This window comes from Numida meleagris, chromosome 2 (assembly GCF_002078875.1).
Source record: "Numida meleagris isolate 19003 breed g44 Domestic line chromosome 2, NumMel1.0, whole genome shotgun sequence".
In the NCBI taxonomy this organism is placed as follows: domain Eukaryota; kingdom Metazoa; phylum Chordata; class Aves; order Galliformes; family Numididae; genus Numida; species Numida meleagris.
Window position 1 is genome coordinate 66,437,494 of NC_034410.1, and position 23,315 is coordinate 66,460,808.

General features: G+C 42.0%; 1 long non-coding RNA gene across 1 annotated transcript; it reads left to right on the forward strand.

Moving 5' to 3' along the window:
• LOC110394234 lies at positions 10,205-20,116 on the forward strand. The gene is made up of 2 exons (XR_002435468.1): positions 10,205-10,694; positions 19,330-20,116. It is a non-coding gene; the product is annotated as an uncharacterized LOC110394234 (long non-coding RNA).

A 23,315-nucleotide genomic window follows, 5' to 3' on the forward strand; every position in this document is an offset into this window, starting at 1 on the left:
CCCTTATGCATTTTTTGAATGTTCATCCGATGATCATGTTGTTCATCTCCCTGAGTGTACTCCTCATCATTTCACTCAGTATTTGTATTTATAATATTTTGAGGAAGCCTTCCCTAAAGCCAGAGAATACTGAGTGGCAGGGAGTGTGGAGGGACTTGGGAGAGACTTTAGAGAGATGGGCATCGCTGGTGTCTTGGAAATTTACTCCTGAGCACTTGCAAGATCCTAAGAACCAAAGCAGGTATTTGAGACAGGGATGCTGTGGCTCTGGTAGATCTGAGGAGGCACAAATTATTTTGGGCCTGGCTTATGGCCACCGCTCCTTAAACAATACTATCCCAGAGAGGGAGAGAGTCTCTGAAACTGAGCATGGTCATTTTTTTCTGAGGAATTAAGACCTCAAATTTTATCAGTCCCTATATTCTACATTTTTAAGCCCATCCTGTTCTCAGAAGCTCAGGTGCCCTACCCTCTTTCAGTTTATCTTGACATCCCTGCACCTTAGAACAGGGAGGCAGAACAACTCGCATACATTCTGAGCTCTTCACAAGCTCCTGATCATCTTGCAGGTCAGCAGTCTTGTATTTTTTCATGCTCTAAAATTAACACAGAGCGCCCACTGGATGCCATTGGGCAATGTTAGTACCTTGTAACTGATGATACTTGGAGAGAAAAATATAAACAAGCCAACAGGGGCACCCCAGGATCCATCACTCACTGAGCTGAAGGTGATATACTAGCTCAAGTAATGGAAAACTACAGCTATGGGATAATCAATCATCCTTCCAACTCCTCCTTAACTCCATATCTTCAAGAAGGTTTGTGGCAAGAACCAATGGAAAACAGAGCATGAACTACCCCAGCCTGTCCATCAGCAGAGTGGTTGTTCCAATGACAAGAGGGTATAAGCAGAATCACAGAGTAGATACAAGGAAGTCTGAGCAAGAAGAGCTTGGATAATGAAAGATTTAAAAATAATTGAGCAGAATATGAGATAAAGTACTCACTGTTTCTTCCACATATAAATCTACTGTCTTGAATTCACAGGGCAATTATTTTCACTACACTCACTCTAGTACAGAGAGCAACAATTTTACAGGCAAGCATAATCCTTCATCTGTAAGTAATGTCTCCTACTTGATCATGTTGGCCCAGGAAGTTAAAGGTGGATGTTGGTGATATGGCAGTAGGGGTTGAACCTTCCCACCAATATTCCATTGCATTTTGTTGCTGTGGGACAGTTGGCATCAGAGGGGCAGTCTGACCAAATGGCATCTGACTTGGAAGCGTGTATGAAGCAGAAGTATGACACTGAATTCCTCCATGTGGAAAAAAAGGCGCTCATTGACACTCATCGACGCTTAAAGAATGTTTATGGAGACCAAATAGCAGATATGAGCACAGTGAGGCAGCGGGTGGTGTGTTTCAGCAGTGGCGACAGAACTGTGAGAGACAAGCCACGTTAGGGATGGCCACATTCAGCTGTCAAACCATGATATGAAAAGTGTCTTGATCAGAGAGAAAGGTCTGGACAAGTGAGTGACAAGATGAGCTGGAAGCTAAAATTACACCAAAAGAAACAGCAAATAAAGCACAGCTTTTGAACTAGGAACTCCATATAACAGCACAACAACATCAAACAAACAACAAAAAAAAACAAATGCAGATTTTTCCCTATCCTCCTGTTGTTTGTTTTACCTCTTTGGAAAGTGTGCTTTAACAAGTGCAGGATACTTGCTCCAGTAGAAGACCGGGTGAGTGAATGTTAATTGCTTTTAAAATACAGAGGCCCATCTTGAGTTGATTAATTACTGCTTTTTGTGGCCTTAAGCTTCATGAACCTATTAGGCTCTCTCCTTTCAATCAGAAAGAATTCAGAAATCAGTATCATTTTGTATTATTTGCTCAGATATGATATCTTCTCTCTGTGTCATAACTATAGGATACAAAAGTGATAGATGCTTTAGCATTCAGGTCCCTCTTCCATAAGCTGATAGTTTAGTCCTGAGACTGTGGACACTGTTTTGTCATGCCATCTATAACTTCTATTGCTGTCTTATCATTTAAATGTAGGATTTTGGTTTCAGATGTGGATGCTATCACAGGATTTGGACATAATGCTGTAATTCCTGTCATGCAGACATGGGCAGCATGTTAAAAAGTGTTTAACTTAGTGTGGTCTTTTTCATGGCTCATGTGTTTGCTGCCACCTAAATTCTAAACTTATTGGCCTTGGGCGCTGACCTTGAGGCATCATTGTCTTCTGATTACTGCATGTGTGGTCAGTTCAGGCATGAGTCACATTCTGTACAACACAAGCACATCTCGATACCACAATTTCTCTTAGAGGGGAAAAAAAATCTTATGTATGTGGAAGATTGACTCTGTTTATATCCAGCTATTGTCAAACAGGAGTAATATTTGGAAAAGATGTGGAGAAAAACAGGTCGCAGTAGACTCTTGGTATTTCATAGGTAAATCATGGAGAAAAAAATTTAAAAATAATACTGTGATGCCAGAGGCTTTTTATAGCAGATGGTATTTTCCTCATTAGCATTCAATTTCAGTATAAATGCAATTATCTGGAGTAGACTGCACTGGGGAGTAGAAGGGAAAATCCTTTAGTGTAGAAACTGTCCCATGTATGGCTTTGGTGAAGCACTCTCCTGGAAAGCAGGAGGTTATTTTTCCACAGATATTTTTGAAATTGGTGATGGAAGGAAATCAACTGCATTTTAGCTAAGCCTGAAACTTGTTTTTCATCAAGCCCAGATTTTACTTTCTCCAGTAGGATTATGACACACTTGAGGCTGGTACTCAGTGGTCTCATTCCTCATTGTCATCTTGACTGCCCTGAACTGCGTCGAACATTTGAACGAAGAAACACAGGAACAAATTACACAGCAGATTTCCTCATGTCTTTCTCCTACGTTCTAATTTTAGTATACGCTACGACCTGAAATGGTGGTAGTCGTAGAAATAGATGTTGTGTTACAGGTAGTGCTCAATATAATTACACACACAAAAAAACCCCTTAATCTGCATGTATTGGAAAAGTAGAATTATCATACAGTACAAAGGCCTTGATCTTCAGCCTTGCAGGACAGTTTGGGTGTAGATGGCTGCCTGATGGGTTTATTTTACAGCATTATTTCAAACCCACAGGCTTCAGAAATATTGTGATTACAGACACTAAACATCTTGCCTTTTTTTTTCTTTTCTTTTTTTTTTTTTCCCCAAGATATCTATTTTCTCCTAATGGCAGACCTGGAAGTCCCATGTTCTCCCTCACAGAGGTTGGGATGCTTCACAGGAGTCAGCTCAGAAAGCCCTGGGTAAACAAACTGCTTTTTATCTCCCTGTTTGCTGAATGAGGGTTTCTGTCTTGGTTATTTGCTTCTTACCTCCTCCAATCTAGAGTTTAAAGTGTGCTTTGGCTGGGTATTTGTCTTAAGGGGACAAGTAGAAGTACATTTTCTAACAGGTGGAATTGTACTTGTCGCTGAGTTGTTTTCTGAATTGAATGTGCAGAAGGTGCTTCCCAGCCCAGCTGCAGTCCCTGCAGGTTGCTGCAGCTAGTGGAGCAAGAAATGCTTTCCATAATGTAAAATTTTGTAAACGATCCCCCCACTGACCTGTAGATAGGTAACACTCCTAGCTAGTTTTTTTGGGGGGGATTTATGAAAAACACTTTCACTAGTATACACATCCACATGTAATCCATAAATTGTTAAGTCTGTCATTTTGCACAGGCTTATATAGTTGGGAAGGGCTGAGAAGGAACAGCACCTCTGCTTTTCTTTATGTGGCTTCTTCCAAACTGCTGTGTGGATAAAGGCAAAAGCCATTGTGTTCTGACTAGATTTGTTAGTTACCTCTTTTGGCCACTCAGTAGGCTGCCAACAGGGTACACCACAGCTACTTCTGGAGAGGTTTAAGCCCATGCCAGCTTGGGCGGTTGAGTGGTGACTCTGGTGTGCAAGTTGCTTACCCTCAGGCAAATCCATTCTCCGTAGCAGAAACTTATAGTCACAAGTGATTACATGTCAAGCATCTACGAAAGCAGCAGCCCTACATGATTGCTCACGTGAACGCACCTTATGAGTTACCTTCCAAAACAAAAGTTGGAAATGGTACTTAGGCAAAGTGTAGTCTTACAATTAGAGTGGAATACTCTGTGGAGAGTAGCTGTTCCCAGACGCCACTCACTGTGTAGATGCACCCCCAAAACAGCTTGACTTGCACCTTGCTCAGAAATCCTGCGGTATTTGTACTTTAGAAAGGAATTGGTTCACTGAGTGCCAGGTTTTTACTGCCTGAAGAAAAAGCAATATTTCCCCCTTACAATCCAATCTTGAAGGCTTTGAGGCAAAGCTTTTCCTTGACAAAGGCAAAATATTTTATTTTGCATGACTAAGGGACCAGGACCTTAATATATACAATCTTTTAGTCTGGCTCATGTTTTAATGCTCGCGGAACTGAAGTGCCTTATGAATTACAGGCTGACACCTCCCGTATCAAATGAAATGACTAAGCTGGACTCGTTCATGGAATGTTTCCCAGCACAAAACTCACTCTGCTTTACATTTTCATCAAGAGCTGATCCACAGCATACTGATTTGTACTCACTGGTAGCCATTTAAATCTTTTTATGGTAAAAATTTTGTGTTTTGTCATGTGTGGTTCAGTAGAAACATCCTCTCCTGTGCTCCAGTGATAGCTTCAAGATAAATAATGGTATTTTCAGAATGGTTTGAATTATATAGCTTCAGCAACCATTTTAGCAGTAATGCATGGTGCTTTAAGATACATGAAATCATCTTCAGGCTTGGGAAGGTATGCATTGAGAGAATATTTTGAAAACTCATGTGGCAGACAGATATACTATTGGCAAGAAATTAAAACATATAAAAACCATCATAAGAAAATCAGCCCTTGATTAAAGATGTTCATTTTTCAAACCCTTTTGCGAAGCTGCTTTGTAGACTTTCAGCCCTAGATTCAGATGATGTAAGTGGCTTTCCAAAACATAAAATTAGCTTATACTCAGGAGGAAGACAGACTTTTAATCTAGTGTGATAGCGATAGGACAAGGGAAAATGGTTTTAAACTAAAAAAGGTGAGATGTAGAATAGATGTTTTTCGTACAGAGGGTGGTGAGGCACTGGCGCAGGCTGCCCAGAGAAGCTGTGGGTGCCCCATCCCTGGAGGCACTCAAGGCCAGGTTGGATGGGGCCCTGGGCAGCCTGAGTTGGTGGGGGACAGCCCTGCCCATGGCAGGGGTTGGAACTAGAGGATCTTTAGCTCAAGGCATTCTATGTTTCTATGTCTAGTTTTATAGGAAGTCTATTCCCTGTCTTTCTTCAGGGCATGCTTATGTAATTCCATTAACTTTGAAGGGGGATCCATACAGCTCTGCATTCGGAATAACATCTCCATGTTTTTGTTTAAAAATATCGCTTATCAGAAGTAATTGTGGTTTAACGTGCTACCTCTTTACAGTTCAGCTACAGTCACTGAATGGAGTCCTTCTCGATTACAAAAGAAATACATAAGCTTGCAGCACTCCTAAGATGATTCTTTCATAGATGCACACATACATCACCTGACATAGACCTGACTCGAAAACAGGATGACTCCATTAGATTTCACTGCGTTTTTGCTGTCTTGACAGTGACTACAAGTGCAACCATCTTGGCACTGACGGCGAAAATCTGTTGTGATTCTTCTTTAAGGTCCTTTTCTGTAACTCCTACAGCTCACTAAGGTTCCCAAGGTTTGCAAAGCAGTCAATAGCATGAGAAATTTGTAGTACAGGTGCCACTGAGGAAGAGTCCTGCTAGTTCTAAGCTGTGCTCCAGCTTCCCCTCAGAAGCTCATTAATTTTTCTTTCAGATCAAATACTCCAGGTCTACAATTTTCCACAATTGAACTCAGACCATTTACCACTATGGGAAACGTTCACTTCAGCTTGTTCAAATTCCAGGATCTCCTACCCAGTCCAAGGAAATAACACTGCTTTCAGTGCCTTTCCCTATCTGCACCTCAGTTTTTTGTTTCTTTGCTGGAGACAAAGATATAATTCAAAACTGTAGGAGCAATTTTTTTCCCCAAAGTTGGTGTGGTTTGTGACAACGAGACAGAAACAGAAGGACCTCATGGATCAATCATGGAACAATCTCCTGCTGTTCCAGCACTGACAGCCAATAGCTCTAAGCTGAAATTTTTCTATTTCCATAGTATTCCATTAAGAGATAAGTCCTGGAGTAAATTGGTTCAGCAGACAGACATTGAAAATGGAAAACTGTCTTAATCCAGCAGTCCTAGTTCAATTACAGTGTGAGTTGCTGGGATACATTCATATGATTGTGAAAAATCTCTCAAACAATAAAAGACAGTGCAGGATTCTTCATGAATGTCACACAGCTCTGTTTTCCCTTATGAACGCCAGACCGCACTGCAATGAGAAGTATTTTCAGAGCAAATAAAAACATTGCTTCTGCAAACGTAGGTGCTTAAATATTAATCAGAGCTCTACCGCTACCCTACTGAAGTACTCAAGGATTTTCTGGCTGTCACTCATTGCAATTCTGATGGTGCTAATGAAATGCTGGCGTCAGCCATGTGTGCTATCAACCTGGGAGACTGCAGCAGGTGTTGTTCCCTTTATAAAGATGACTATGCACAAGCAACCAATCTCTTCTCATCTGGAAGTGTGGCAAGTGGTATGTAAATACAAAGAGGGAGATACAATACTAGCTGTCCTTTGCAGGTGTTATGTGTGACCCCTCTTTTCTCAGTTCATGGGAGCCACGGGGAACAGCAATGTGTGGGCAGAAAATGCATCCAAGCTCTCTGCCACAGGAAGAGTCTGCTCTGAGAAGAGCTGATGCCTGAACTCTGGGTTTTTCCCTGTAAAGAGTCCTAGGCTGTATGGCTGTTTCTTAAGTATGGGATCTGGATCAGAACTGTTTGTTTCCTGTAATGAAATGACATTTGAATGGACCTAATTCTGCAGCCCGTCTAGATTGATTGCAAAGCGTGTGAAACATACTTTAGCCCCAGAACTTCAGAGTTCATTTTAAAGACTTGTCAGAGATAAGAAACAAGCCAGAAAATGATATTTACCTCTAATTGTGTTTTGTTGTTAGGCCTTGAGCAGAGAGAGGAAGCAAGAACGCCATTTAGGTGCACCACCCTAGCCAAAAAAATACATGTGTGTATAAACAATACAAATTCCTCACATCAAACCTTTAACCTTTCACTGGGTGAGTTCCAACTTCCTATGTTTTCTTTCTCTGAAAAACTCTTCCTTCCATCCTCTCATTAATATACTTGGTACATTTTGAACTGTGTTAGTGACAAACAAAATGCATATAAAATTGAGCTTAGTAAAAGTTAAAGTTAAATTAAGAAAAACCTATATAAGAACAGATGGATGTTCAGAGCTTTTTCCATGCTGCCTACAGTATTACTTCTGTTTTAGAGGGGTCCTGATACTTGTATATATTTGACATGTGAACATTTCTTTTACTTGGATGCCTCCATTTTGAAAACATATTCCATTTATTATTATGAACGGGAAGGTATAGTTTAAAAGTAATGCTGAAGTACTGGCTGAAAGATTGGATGTTCCATCTGTGGGAATTTGTTCCTCGAGCGGAGAAAGAGTATTTATTATGTTTCTTAAGTGTGGCTGATGTGAAGCACCCGTGTTCAATATCAACATAGCATTCAGAAGGCTTAAGTGAACTGGGGTTACTGGCTATGAGGACACTTACCTGTGAATTTTACCTTTTCTCCAACTGACCCTTGCTGGAGGCTGGTCAAGCATATTGTGAGCCTTCTCGGTCTTCATTCCAGGAGAAATGCAGGCATGGGGAGGGTCCTCTCTGCCCATCTTTTGTAGAGATATGAAGAAATGAAGATGGGAAGTGTGCACGTAAAAAAGGAAGTACTTTTTCACACAGCATACAGTATAAATCCCTGGAGATGGCTGAGAAGGAGGTTACTGTCCGGCCACCCTTTCCTGTTTGGTACCTGTGGTTCAGTCCCAGGTTCTGGCTTCACTGTCTGACACCTAGGCATGAAACCAGGATGTAAATGGCCATGTAGTTAGGTGCATGAGGTTTGGCAGCTCCGCTCTGGTTCTTTCCAACCCAAGCTATGATTCTGTGAAAATATGCCACCAAAACAAGCACCTGTGCACCCCAACTGAGATATGACCTTGATGTGCAGTGCAGATGTGCCTGTTATCTCCATACCATAGTGAGGAAAGGACAATGGCACAGAATGGCTGAGACTGGAAGAGACTCCTGGAGGTCATCTAGTCCTACTCAAGCAGGAAACTTGGAGGTGTTTGACCAGGGCCATGTCTTTTGAATATCTCCAAAGGAGACTCCACATCCTCTCTGGGCAGCCTGTGCCTATGGTTGGTCACACTCTGACTGAAAAAGCATTTCATCATGTTCAGATGGCACTTTCTGCTTTTCAGCTTGTGCCCATTGCCTCTTGTCTTGTCCCTGGGCACAACTGAGAAGAGCCTGGCTCCATTTTCCTTGCAGCCTCCCTTCAGCTATTTATATACATTGATGAAATTCCCCCTGAGCCTTCTCTTGTCCAGGATGAATTTCTCCAGCTCTCTTGGCCTTTCCTCATGGAAGAGATGCTACAATCCCTTCATCATTTTTGTGTTGCTTTGCCAGACTCTCTCCAGTATGTCTAGGTCTCTGTTGTGATAGGAAGCCCAGAGCTGGTCACGTTAAGCCCTATCTTAGTGTTATTCCTGTTAGAACACCTTAGTCAAAATTAGGTCAGAGTGAATCATACCCACTGGAGCTTCTCAACCTTAGTGCTGGTAAGTCACTGAAGATGAGACCTCGAGGTCTTTCTTTCACACACTTATGAGGAAATAAGGTTGGAGAACAGATTGTGGTGCTCATGCTGACTGCATGTGTGGGGCAGGATGGCTCAGTAAGACCACTTGGGTCATGCCCTGTCCCAGAGGAGATGAAAGTTGGCTCTCTGAGCAGCATGCTGTCTGGGCAACCTGCTGATGTCCCACTGCGGTACTGGATGTGCTGCTGCCATTCTTTGTGAGCAAGGGGAAGCCTTAGCATCATGGAGGAGCAGCTGTTTGCTTTTCCCTCTCTTCTTTTGGCCTCTTAAAATATCAACAGCAGTTTGACTAGCCACACAGCCCCATTTCTCTATTTTTTCCTCCCCTTCCTTCCTACCTCCTGAGATGGCTCTGCCCCTCCATTTTCCCACAAAAGCAATTGCTACCTCTTAGCCCTCCCGTGATGTCTCCTTCTGTCTCTCCCTGGGGACCCTACTTTTTACTTTTTCTAAGGGTGAGAAAGTTATTATCCACAAGTTAGTTAGCACATGGATTCTAAATCTATATACATTTATGAAATAACAAACAATGGTTGAAGCAACAAATAAAGTACACAGGGCTGCAGATAAAGCTGATCTGCATGCTAACATATGTTTGTGCATTTTATCTTTCTGCTAACATAGCTCTAAAATCAGCCAAAAAATAAAACGCTGAAATTAGAATTAATATATTACTACTCTGTAAACAAGACTCTGCATAAACTAATGGAAAAAAAAAAGTAGTGTATAGGCATACTGGAACAATGAAAGAAATACACATTGCTAGGGACACATCTTTCAAACAGTAAATAGAACATCCCCATATATATTATCTTAACACACTAATGCAATATTATGTTGAGGAACAGAAATGATCTTAGGTATATGCTGAAGAGCAACAATTAACAGCTGCCTTAGAAATGATAATTTGCAGATATCAAAACATCTTGTATATAATTTTATCTGAATTACTTCTTGTTTATATATGCACTGTAAAGCGTATATAAAGGATGTATACTTTATTAGTTGTACAAAACATTCTTTCCATCATCAGTCTAGGAGAAATTGTTTCAGATAAAAAGCTTTCTATTTTCAATTGCATCTCAGCAACTCAACATGCATTTTTTTCTGATTTCAGGAAACAAAGGAGAGGTTTTTCTGAGTAACACGATTCCACTTGTCCCCCCTCCCTTCAGATCTGCTTCAGGTGAAAGATATCATGGGTTGCACCCAGAAGCAGGTGCTCAGGATGAGAAAACAAAGGGCACTGGTAGGGGAAAAGGTGGAAAGCCTTAGGAGGAGAGGAGTGAAGTGTATACATCTTGACATTATGAAGCTGAGTGGTAGAGTTCACTACTTTGGTCCCTGTGGGATGTGGTGAATATGGATTTGCATGTGGAAAAAATGGACATAATAATAGTTTGTTATCCAAATTTGGGAAGGGAAGAGTCAGAGGCAGTACTTGGAGGTGCCTCATCAAAATACATCTTTGTCCCTGGCCCTCCCTGCCTTCCTACAAATCACCTGGTTTTTCTGAGTTGCAGGTGTGTTATATCTTACAGCACTGTTCACTACCCACCAGCATTGGCAGCCCTTCTTCTGAGCTCGAAGGGAAGCATGGCCCTGACTCCCCAGATCTTGAGATCTCAGAAAAGAGTGAAAATGCCTTATGGCTCTGTGACTGAGGGGGTCAGGCCATAGGGTAGCATGAGAAGGCTGTTGCAATGTGGAAAGGGAAGGTCTTCAAATCCAGATTTGATCTTCAGGACTGCGCAATTGGAGCTATCCTGGTGTTGCAGCATTGCTGGTACAAAGAGGTAAGGAGGAGTATATCCTGGTGCTTGTGTGATGCTCTGCAAGAGTGGAGTAGTAGTGTGGAAAGACCCAGGACAATTCTGAGCAGTATTACAAACTCCTGATGCTGAGGTGGAGCTTAGCTGCTGTGCGACAGAACTGGTTGTATCGCACAGGGGGATCCTGGAGTCATGAATGAGTAGTGGGAAGAGATGTGAGGAGGTAGGAAAAGATGGGTAAATCTTAAGGTATGTGGCTGCCCATGAATGGAGCTGTTTCCATTTTGCCTCCTATATTGGGTGGTCTCTGCTTCTGCAGGGACTCGCTGCTTCATCTGGGGTGCAGATGGTAGGGTGGTGGTGTGGAGAAAGGATCTGCTCTATATTTATTATCAGGGAAATAAAACTACTCCAAAAGCAACTGAGGATTGGAATAGGTGAGAAAGCAATTTGTGTCCTACTGAATGATCTGCTCCTCTAAGAAGTGTTTTTTAAGAACTGACTGCCTTTCAGAAGAGAAGCAGCGCTCATACATTTAAAGAGGAGGAAGACAAGAACGAGGCTGATAGATTCATTTTTCAGACGGTGTTGTATTTTTGGATGCTGACAGGCTTTAACGTGAGTTATTGTCATCCAAGTTTATTGATTGGTTGAATTGTTTTGCCTGCCCTAAATGTCCCTCAGATGTACTTGTTCCACAAGGCTTGTCACCTAATCACCTCTGCAATAACAAAAATCTCTGTCATATCCTCTTTGTTTGTAGTCAAGTTTTGGCATTGCTGCTACTCATCAAATTCATGGCTTTAGTGCAGTTTCTAGGTAAACTCAGGAAGGTGTCTTCTCAAGGTGCACCTGAGCCAAGAAATACAACAATGAGAAGAGTTGTTACATAAATTTCAGCTGCTCACCTGTAGTGGGAATGAGGTCGCAATCTATATTAGTCAACACTTATCTATGGAAAGAATCAAAGCAACACAGAAAAACCTCACTTTTCTCCTAATCGTGTTGTTCCATCAGGCCTTTTCTATTTGTGTGAATTGACTGTGTGTTGCTGTAGACTTGCTTAGAATTTTGCTAAGATGTAAGTGTTAAATCTTAAAAATAGTATTTTCTTTCAATAAGAGAGATCCCATGGAGCTCACAGGCCAGCTGTTCTGACCCACAAGTGTTTTATTTGATAATAGTAGGAGACAAATAAGGCCACATCTGCCTGACCTGCCATGTTCCCCTGGATGAGCTTTTCTTTATGTATTTGTTTAAGATGTAATATTAAAGTGGAATTCAGCTTTTAATCTCCTGCTAAACCAAACGAGATGGGAGAGCTGATTTTGTTTAAGTCTGCAGTAGTGAAAGCCATTTGCAGGAAGATTTTTCTTTGCAAAAGGGCCATGATTAAATAATTAATTAAACAGTGATTAATTTTTTTTGACAGCAGGAAAAAGATCTCAACAGGATAAACACCCAGGGTATTTCTCATTAATTTAGAAGTTGCTTTTATGAGAACAATAAAGAAATCACTTGTCAGAAGATTGGTTAGTTGTTAGCTAATTCTTGATTTTTGTAGTGATGGATTTGCTGTCTCCGGTGGCTTAGATCATGCATTTAGATTAGCAGTATTTTTCTTAAAGTTTGGTCTTGGAGCTTGATCACATAAAAATTAAACTTCCATTCAAATATAAAAAGAAGGAAATTTCTGCAGTCTAGAGAAGATTTGGGAATGCTACTTGAGCCATTTGTCATTAGGATGAAGTGTAGGAGGGGGTGAAGGCACATAAGGAGTACTTGCAAAGCAGATAATCCAGTGGCTGGTGGTGATCCAGGTGGAGGCACAGCAGAACCAGCAGCTGCTCTTGTACATCTGAGCATAAATCACTGCTTTTGTTGCCTGATACTTATGCTGTCCCTACGCTCCTGCTGTGGCTTGCCTTTGTGCTTTGGACTGTGGAAAAGCATATGTTCGTGTGGATGGGCTTGATTGTGGGCGTGGGTCCAATCATTACAAATTAGCCTTTTATGTAATCTGGTGGAAAGACATTATAGCCTTTGTTCAGTATGGTTGTTCATAAATTATAGCATCCCCTTTTTGTTTTGTTTGAAATTGTCATGTATAACATGTCTGTCTGCAAGTGCAAATCGATACTATTTCTCTTCTTTTTTTTTCTCCCCCTCTTCTTTCTTTCTTTTTCTTTTTTCTTTCTTCCTACCCTCCCCCCCCCGCCCCCCAAATGTCATTTTCAGAATTGCAGGGGTTGTAAGGGACCTCTGAAGATCATCAAGTCCAACTCTCTGCTAAAGCAGGTTCCCTACAGCAAGCTGCCCAGGAGCACAACTAGATCTGTTCTGAATACCTCCAGAGAAGAAGATTCCACAACCCCCGTCTGGGCAGCCTATTCTAGTGCTCTTTCCTCCGAGGGTGACAGAAGTTCTTCCTTGTGTTAGTATGAAACTTTCTGTGTTGCACTTTGTGCCCCTTGTTCTATTGCTACATGCCACCAAAAAGGGTCTGCCCCCATTGACTTGACCTTGACACATTAGATACTTATAAACAGTGATGAGGTCCCCTCTCAGACTTCTCTTTTCCAAGCTGAACAGTTCCAGGCCTCTCAGCCTTTCCTCATAAGGGAGATGTTCCAGGCCTCTCATAATCTCTGTAGCCTTCTGCTGGACTCGAGAAGTTCCCTGTCTTTTGTGAACTGAGGAGCTCAGAACTGGACACAGTACTCCATATGTGACCTCACCAGGGCAGAGTAGAGGGAGAGGATTGCCTCCCTCAACATGCTGGCCACACTGTTCCTCTTCTTAATGCACTCCAGGATATCATTGGCCTTCTTGGCCACCAGGGCACACTGCTGGCTCATGGCCAACCTGTTGCCTGCCAGGATCCCCAGGTCCTTCTCTGGAGAGGTCCTCTCCAGCAGGTCATCCCCTAACCTGTACTGATGCATGCGGTTATTACTCCCCAAGCGTAGGACTTCACACTAGTTCTTGTTGAAGCTCATCAGGTTGCTCTCCACCTAACTCACCAGCCTGTCCAGGTCTTGCTGAATGGCAGTACAGCCTTCTGATGTGACAGCTGCTCTTCCCAGTTTCACGTTGTCAGCGAATTTTTCCTAATGGATAGCCAACACGAAATAATTATCATGCTATAAAACTCTATTTGGAAGAAGACATCTTTATTTCTTATATTGTGGTGGCAAGATGAACTCAGCATTCTACACCATTCTTGTGGGTTACACTTCTAACTAGCCCAGAAGTGAAAACTCCAGGAGCTTTGTCTTCAGTAAGATTTTACTGAGATTGCAAATCCCAGCTTTTTCTTCACTGTTAAAGATACACCAGTCCTTGAGTACCACTTTTCTGGTGACCGTCCTTCTCTGAGTGTTTCTGTGCAAGTCCTCACTCCTATGCCAATACCACCAGTGCTTATGCTAAGATCCTACCACAGTGTGGGAGGAGACAAAACATGCACCTGTAACGAAAGCAGGAGTGTTAATGTCCGGACAGAAAACTTTTGGAGATCTTTTATCACTACTCATGTGAGAAAATAGGGAAGGGGAGTAAGCAATGGGAGAGAATTCATAGCGGAAGATGTGACTTGCAATATTTTCTTAATGAGTCTAGAAAAAGAGTTATGAGGAAGCACTGCCTTACTTAAAACATCTTCCCTCCCATGTGTGGAAGTTTGCAGAATCAACAAATCTAAGGTGTGTCTGTGAGCTGTCATGCTATCATTACTTCAGTGAGGATGTAGCAGTTGGAGCGAGAAGGGACAGGAAGTGGGGATTTGCAAGGGTCTGGGGTTCTGTGGAGACTGGGGATCCTGTTGCTCCCTTCTTATTATGTACACCTGACTTTGCACCTCAAAAATACCCTGGCCTTTAAAACAAAAATTTCAGTCACTCTTTCTGAAAGTGGCTTTTAGCAGGGCTTTTATTCAAACATGCAAATAAAAATTTGCATTAACTTCCACAGAGATGTAGAATTGTCTTCATCATCTTCTCAGGCTTTTCACCAGATGACAATATTAAAAAAAAAAAAGGCTAAAAAAGATAATTATCTGTGTTCAAAATAGCTCTTACTTCATAGTCACATTAATTTCCAGCCTATGCACATTGCATGTGATGGACTTCAGTGCAATTATAGTCTGAACATGACTAAAGAATGACAAGAAACAAAAACATTTCTGGCTTATTTGAGTCAGGTTTATTTTGGTGATGACTTCTTGCTCAGCTGTGCACAACAAAACAAAGCCATTGTTATGTTCTCGGTGAGAGCTGTGTTTATATGCCATGACACTACCAGTACTGAATCATGGTGTTCTTCCACATCTCCCAGAAATAACAGTCTGCCTACAAGCATTGAAGAAAGTGCAGTTATTGTTTTCTTGCATATTTTTGTACTGCATTATGGGGAGACTAAAGCCACAGCCAGAGTCTTGTTGACACTTCTGTTTTCACACAAGTGAAATTTACTGTCATTTGCTTAGAAAAGAAAGGTTGCTCTGCCATCACAGAAAATCAGAAGCATCTCAGGGTTATCAATTAAAAAAAAAAAATCCAGTTGGTGTGCTGAGGGTGGTTTGGGCTTGCTTGGAAAGATATTCAAAGCCACGATCTGCTATCTGCTTCTCACAGTTAAACAGTTAGTAGCATGCTGTGTTCCCTACAGGGCTTTTGCTGATCTCTGCCTCCACCAGAGCTGTTTCTGGATGCTTTCATCACTGCTTTTGTGTGACCTTATAGCTTCCCTGACTCATTAGAACTTGTTTCATGTCAGGAGACCACTTTCTTTGGCATGTAGCCTGCATCCAAATAACTCTTCCCGAGGTCGTGTCAGCGTACTTCAGGGAAATGACATTTTTGCTCATGATCTCCTTTTGCATATGCACGCATCTCTGTTTAGCCAGCTAAAGTCTGCTCGCACTCTTTAAATCTAGACAAGTGCCTTTCTTTTCACTGGGCGGCTATTTCTGTCCAACTTGCCTTGCCCCCAAAGAAGGAACTAATCTCCTATTGCAGTGACTCCATCTGCAGTTGGGTATATAATTTTGTAATTATTTTTAAACTGTTTTGATGGAAGCTACCTGGCAGCCTGTCAAAAGTGATAGATCATTGCTGAGCAGACGCTGCCTCTAGTTTACAACAGTTCATTAATGGTTGTAATGCTAAGGTAGGAGTGGCTTGTCTGAATCCTTTATGCTGAAATGATTCCAAGAAATAGAGAGGTGGAAAGTAGTCTACTCCAGTTCTCATACTTCCTAGTAAGTACTACACTTGGCTTCTTGGGCAAGTTACTTCCCAGCTTCCTTCATAAGCCAGAGTAGTGCCTGTGGAGGGTCAAGACCAAAGACCAAGTAACTGATTAAGAGAGAGGTATAGTGTATACCTTGCTTCTTTCTCACTTAATGTGCTACAAACCCAGGCTGACAGCTATAGATCTGCTAAGCATCACTGCCCCACTGAAGGGTGCTATTGTCTACATGTTGCCTTTCTCCTCCAGACGTGGGTGAGATGAAGGGCCTGTCACCATTGCTACAATGCTTAATGTAGACAGTAAGTATAAGCAGTCCTTCATTTCATCAGCATTAGTCTTGCTGATCCAGCAAAGAATGATTCCCAGACCTTCTCTACAATCCAGCCCAGGGCCTCACCCTGACTATGATAAAACTCCATCTCCTTCTAACACTGAATTGTGCCCATGTCTGCTTTCCCTAGGTCACACAAACCCCATGGATCTTTGGTTCACCCTCTGTTACCCTCAAAGGTACTGGTGGATTGTAACTATCCTCTAGCAAATTAGTTGGAGAATCATCATCTCCCTTTCCCTTTCTCGACCTTGTTGCTTACAAAATAAGAGTTACACTTCTATGACTCACAACCTCTAGTCCGGATTCAGTCTCTGTTGTAGTGGTTCAGTTATTACACAGAAAAGCCTGATTTTTTGCATAGCATGAAAGCTAGAAGTCACTTTTCCCATTTGTTCAGCCTTTGATGAAAAGGGATGGATTTTGTCCCAGTGAACTCAACAGCTTAGTCTTGCTCCACTCTGGATAAAATGATCTTCTTTCTTTAAACTTTAGAAACACTGATGCACCTTTCCAGCTATTGAGGAATCTTTCTGGATTCCCTTTGCACACAGTGGCAAGTTGTGAAGCTACTTAACTCGTGGGCATTCAAAAAGCAACAACACAGATCGAGGCTTTTAGCTTTCTTCTCTGTGTGAAGATGACAGCAACTTTTTCTAAACTTACTGTTCCCAACCCCACTGAGGTCCAGAGAACAGGCTCATGCTGTTGTACATCTGTCCTGTAGATGCTCATGTGTTGTTGATGCTTAGCTGTACATTGCTCTGCTGTCTCTGGTAAGTTTTAATTGAATGATGTAAGAGAGTGATTTAGCAGAACATAAAAAACGTAGAGCCTATCATCAGCAAGGTGTTTTGCTCAACTGTTTCTGACAAGAAATAGAAATTCTAGTAGAGAATCTTTGGCATAAGGGTCAGCCCAGCCCCACAAACTTACAGCTTGACCTTCCCAGAAGCATTCTAATGCTGCTCAGCTACTCCATTAGCTGAACAGGACATGAGTGGAAAGGAGAGCAGACTTGGATTTAACCACCTGTTCACTGGAGAGCACGTGTGAACACAAACAATCATGCAAGGTGTGTTTTTTGATTTATGACTCTGTATGATGCAGAGCTCAAATTCCTTTCCAGTCCCCATAATTTAATCTATGTAGAATCATAAGAGACTCCTTCCTGCCCCAGAATATTGAGTCCTGCTTTTGGGGTGCAAACACATGATACATTCTCTTTCATGAGGCTTTGACACTTGCCATCTTGGTTCCTCTTCCCCCTTTCCTCTTTTCTAGGCTAAGTAAGGCAATCTTGGTACACTCTTGTAATGCAGGGCTTCCACTTTTTCTGATGGTTTTTGGTAGTCCCTATCTGAGCATCATTCCCATATATCACTGATGCTTCATTTCTTAACCTGTGCTATATTTCCCTCAAAATCCCCCAGCCAAAGATACTGTTCCTCACCATGTTAATCCAGAGACTGCTTAAGAACAGTTTAAGGCTGTACAGAAAGCTGTCCATCTGAGTACCATTGGTTAATGCCCATGAATCCAAAAAATCATTCTATCTTTTCTTGGTAAGGTCAATGAATGTCATGTAAAAATCAGAACTCCTGACGGCAGAAGCAGTATTGGTACTGATGGGCAAACATGGATATAGGTAATACAGCAGACTAACACAAATCGCTTTTTTTTTTTTTTTTTTCAGACAAAAAAGCTATTACAAATCCATTAAGGGTTTTTTTAAATGTGTCAAGTTAAGCCTTGTATGATACTCAGTGAAATAATCTGTAGGCTCTCCACACATGTACCACCAGTCTGTGTGCATGTGGAACATAGATCCTCAGTATCATCTCTCTGAAATTAGATTAGAATTTCAAGGGCAGGGACTTTCTCCTTTGTTTGTGTGTAAAGCTTTGTGCGATGTTTTAACACCTTGTAAATAATATAACAGAGCTCTGCTCCTTTTCTTCCTTGTTTACATATGAGCAGTCTCTGCCACTGGAATAGATGCAGATTAACTCAGTACATGAAGATGAAGGTTGGATATGGGAGGTTTGTCTGATGCAGATCTTTTATTCTGCATGATCTCTAACTGGAAGCTCTGGGTGAAGGAGCTCTTCTAGACTCTGAAAATGCTTACCTGCTTGTATTTGCTGTTCCCATCCTCTAGAAATTGTTTAAAAGGAGCTGTAAGATTGGAATTCACAAGAAAAAATTTGACTAAAAATAACCACAGAATGAACACTGCTCCTTGAGAAAATACAGATCAGTCTTGTTCAGGGTGGAGGAAAAGATAATTAGAGTGTTATCTTTGAAGGTCAGTTGTTTTCTTACTGCTGGTCCAGCTGTCCAAGCAGTCTTCCCACCATTGCTTCTTGGTGAGGGACATAAATCTGTGGAGCTTGTGCTGTTCTTAGATTTTTTTTTTTTTTTTTCCCATTGACAAGAGTGAGGTAACCTACCACCCTTTATTGTTTTTGTCAGCCCAGGAATACTGACGATGGCATTATAGATATCCCGAAGAAACAGAATTTCAGGCCCTGGTAATCTCTTTTCTGCTCTACTGCCTTCTGCCCTTGGGGCAGTTACCATGTATGACGTTGATGTATTGGGCATAACTGTTACCTCAGCATGTTGTTTGCTATGCTCTGTATTAAATTCAAGATCCTCTCTCATCTTCAGCATCAGATCAAGTCTCCTAATGTTTTAGCATTTAAATTTGTATCAATCATGAGACTGTGGTGGAAGAAACTGATTGTACGGGTACAAGGGTCCTTCTCTGCTTCTTTGTACTGGTGATCCTCACCCAGTCTTGTGAGATGACCTGCTGTACTACAACAGTTTTAACTACAGAGTACCTAACTACAGGGCAGGCCTGACACCTGAATGGTTTTATTTTGTCATTTATACTGACTTTCAACCTGTTTTAACTTTGTGGCATACTGTAGCAGAAGTAACACCAGGATAAAAAAGAATGCTTGAAAAGGGGCAGAGTCTGTCTGGAGGGGTATGGTGTTGTCACAGCTGCTGTCCCAGTGTCATGAAGCTTATTGCCACCTGGTGAAATGCAGTCTCTTTCCTCAGAAGGAGCACACACACCTCCTGGGGTGGTGCTGTGGTGAAGGCAGGGGAGGCAGCTGTCACTCTGCTGGACCACCAGGAGCAGCTGTGCTGGATCAGAAGAAAAGTCAAAGAAAAGGCCACGTGAGTCAGCGTCCCCATCTCTGGAAGCTGCCAGCAGTGGATTCACATGAAAAGTCTATAAGGAACAGGGCAAGCCTGGAGAGGATACCTCTTAAGAAACCTTCACTGCATACGACCATAGGAACTTCCTGCAGCAGAGCTTATTTTGGCCTCTGGGATTCCTCTATGATTACTCTGTGATTTTATGTTTTATAAATGACTGAGATATCCCTATTCTAACCACAGTGAAAGCAGCGTCAGATTCTGCAACCAGTTCAGAGACTTAACCCAGAGCCTCCTACCTCCTCTGTGCCCTGTCTCTTGCTCCTGCTCTCCAACAGTTACTACATGCACTGTCTGCAGGATTTCCCACTTTGTAGGATCTGACTTCTATCTAGCAGGTGCAAATACTGAGTTTGCCCAGCTTGCAAACTATGCTGACACATTTGCAGCACTAACTACATGTTGCATGCTTTCTGTAGCGGGTTGTGAGAAGAGAATGAAAGCCCACAGGAAAGATTAGTGTAAACCTTTTTTCACAGCTTCAGGCTTCCCTTAGTGCCGTTTTATGAGTTCAGTTGCAACATCTCTCATGGCAGTGGGTGCTGATGGTACCAGTGCAAGGGAGATAGACATGGAAGAAGTAAGCAGTAATTGCTTGGCCATGTGTGAGCTGTTTGTCTTCACTGGTATGGAGATTTCCCTCCTGAGTAGAAGGAGATACTTTTAAAACATTATCCTTGGTGGCTAAAGCAGTCCAACTCTTGTCTCCTGAGGTTCAGCTGCTAGTTTAAAAATGTCACTGACATATTCATTAAACCACACTCTTCACATGATGGGTGTAAAATCAGAATAGCACCTGCACTGTGGCATTTAATCAGAAGCAGTCACTTAACACAGTACTTAATTGTCGTTACAAGAGTGAGTCAGGTCATCCCAGGCTAGCACCTAATATCTGGCTGCCGCCTACACTAAGCTTTCTTCTCTGGCTGTTTTTTTTATGTCTGACTGTTGCAAAAATGAAATCAAAGACTGATTCTCACTAACACTGGGCTGCATTTCCTCTTTCCTTTGCTGTATTCAAGATACCCCTTTCCCACCCACTGCTTTTTCCCATCAGGATCTGTCACATGATAAATCTTCTGAAAGTCTTACATTAATCATGCTCTTGTGAATTATCCAGCAACATATTTCCTCCGTCAGTCAGACTCCCATTTGAAATGACAAACCCTGCTTGCTAGTGACTACTGCATTATCACTGGTTGCATTCTTACTGGCTTTAATAGCAGAATAAATGGATTTAGACTGGTTCATTTGTAACTCCACAGCACGTATTTCCTCCTTTTTCTAATTCTTGAAAGGTGGAAGTCCAGATGAAGCACAGGCAAGGTTGTCCAGAGCTAATTTAGAAAAGTCTGCTCTTGGCTGTAGCTATGCAGTAGTGTCCTGCCCTCAGAATCACTCAGGATCCAGATTAAGTTCACCCTTACAGTATGATGCTAGTACTATAATGTTATCATTAAAGAATCCTAAATTTATTTTTTTTGATCATGAAACTGTTTTAAATTGATTGAATTATATCAGAGCAATAACACATGAGCTGAATTGCATGTGCAGGGTTTTCATTTCTTCTTTATGAAGACAAACTAATTAAGTTAATAAGTGCAGAGCCAAAGCTTTAAGTAAAGAAATGAATATGATACGGTATAGAGGAAAAAGATTAGGAATTAGATTGTTCTAATGGAAGCACTTTCTTGTATGTGGGTTAAAGAGATGATTTACATTCTCAGATACCCTGATGCAACCCCCCACCTTAATATATCTCTTTCCCATTCCTTGTCTTGATGTTTTATTTTTCCTGTACATGAGACTGATCCGTACTCTATCAAAGTGAAAGTTCCCCTACTGTCTTGAAAGGAAAATGCTCTGTGAAGTGCTAGTCACAGGCCCACTTCTGAACACAGTTAACTCAGGGGAATGGAGGAATACCTCCATCCTTGGGGAGTTGCACTGGAATACAGGGCACCATAAAGATTTTTGTAAGCTGCTGGACACCGGAAAGCCTTTTAAATATCTATTGGTTTATATTTATAAGGAGCAAAACTCAAAACCTCTTAAGAGTCAGCCAGCAGTGCAACTAGTGGAAAAATATGTCCAAGTTTTGTCTGCTTAGGACTTGATCATTTGGTGGTAGATGCTACAAACTGGTAATACGTTTTGCTCCTGTTGAATTCAGCTGGAGAGGAGCACCCTGTGAAAGTCCACAGCACCTGGTAGCACTGATCTTCACTGTGAAAACGCACATTTAAGGAGTGAATAGTGATACTGGATGAGGGCACACCTGCTACTTCTGTATATTTCCCGAAGGTGGAAGTGGAAAGTGGAAATACTGCTGTGAGACTGTTTCTAACTATTTTCCCGTTAAGCAAGATGAGAATACTTATTCCTCCTACTACCATGGCCTTAATGGCAGGCTATCATTTTCTCTTAACCACTTAATTCCCTTCAAATTTTCAGCACTGCAGATCATACTATTTTTCTGACACTCCATTTCCTTGTACACACACCAAAATTAGAAGCTAGTGGAGTTGCCTTCTGTCTCTAAGTAGGCAGCTTCTGTCACTTTTGTTATTTTCCCATTACTCTGCAGCTGCTTTGCGAAGAGCACTTCCCTCAGCAGCAGCAGCACCACCAGCACCTCTCTTGTCTCTTCAGTATGCACACTGATACCCCTTCAGATACGATTACGAACTCTTGTGGTTTATGATATTTTTTCCTGAGTTCCTTGTTGCAGGTTGTGCTTTTTGTACCCTGAGAGTAGTAGCTCCATGGATTGTAGGACTCTTTTAATTTTGAATATTTTTGCTGGCTGTCAGGGCCCTGAGGGCACCAGCAGGCTTCACTGTGTATGACCACCTTTGCTTTCATGTGGAGCATGAAAGCTCCATGTTCCACCATGGGCTCACATCCCAGTTTGGCTCTGGCACAGGCCCTCCCTGGTCCACCAGGGGAGGCCCTCTGCTTGGCTCCAGGGTGCTGCCGGTCCATGGTACCCTGATGCAGAGCTGTGTGGTCTTTGTTTTCCAGTTTCATTTTTGACTCATATCTTGTTATTTCTATCATGCTTACAGTGTGAGCTTGCATTGTCTGTGTTCCTGAAGCTTTACTTCACTTTTGGTTGAGTTCCGTGTTTTGACAACTCCTTCAGCAGTTTGTTTTTTTGTGCTCGGGCACAAGACATGAGCATGACCTGAGTCCTGTTGGGCTTTCAGTTTCTGAGAACTGCCCCAGTTCTTTGCAATACAGCGTGCACAGACCTTTTGGATTCCCTGCCTATTGCTTGGAAGTGTCTCTGCCAGGTGTTTATCTGGTGTGCAGGCCTCCTCCAGCTCCTATTATTGCATTTCATAACCTCCTGTCCCCGAAATAACTAAAAGCTCTTTTAAATGTCAAATGATCGGAGTCAAAGCCTATCAGGAATGGAGCTTGTCAGAGACAAAGCTATCTTCTGATTGCCTCCACTTTGCTGGCAGCCATTTCTTGCTGATACAGAATGAAGCTCTGTTTAAATCCTTGGCAGTAACCTCCTGTCTGTCTCTCCATTTCCCATGAGTTTCGGCTCTGGGTGGGATTTGAATTCTTCCATTTTCTTAAGGTATTTTCTGAGTTTGTTTTGCCCTGAGGACCATATGCTATTCAGCAAACACTTGCAACCAAGGAGGCCAACAGCAGTCCACTCTGTCCAGGGTGGAGCTCAGAATCACCGGCTTTACAGAGGCCTAACATGTTCCTTTCCCAAGGCCCTTTAAATGTATGATTTCTCACTGCCTGATTGCTTTTGCTTGGGAGTACAAATGGTTATCATGACATTCACTTGGAAGATCAGC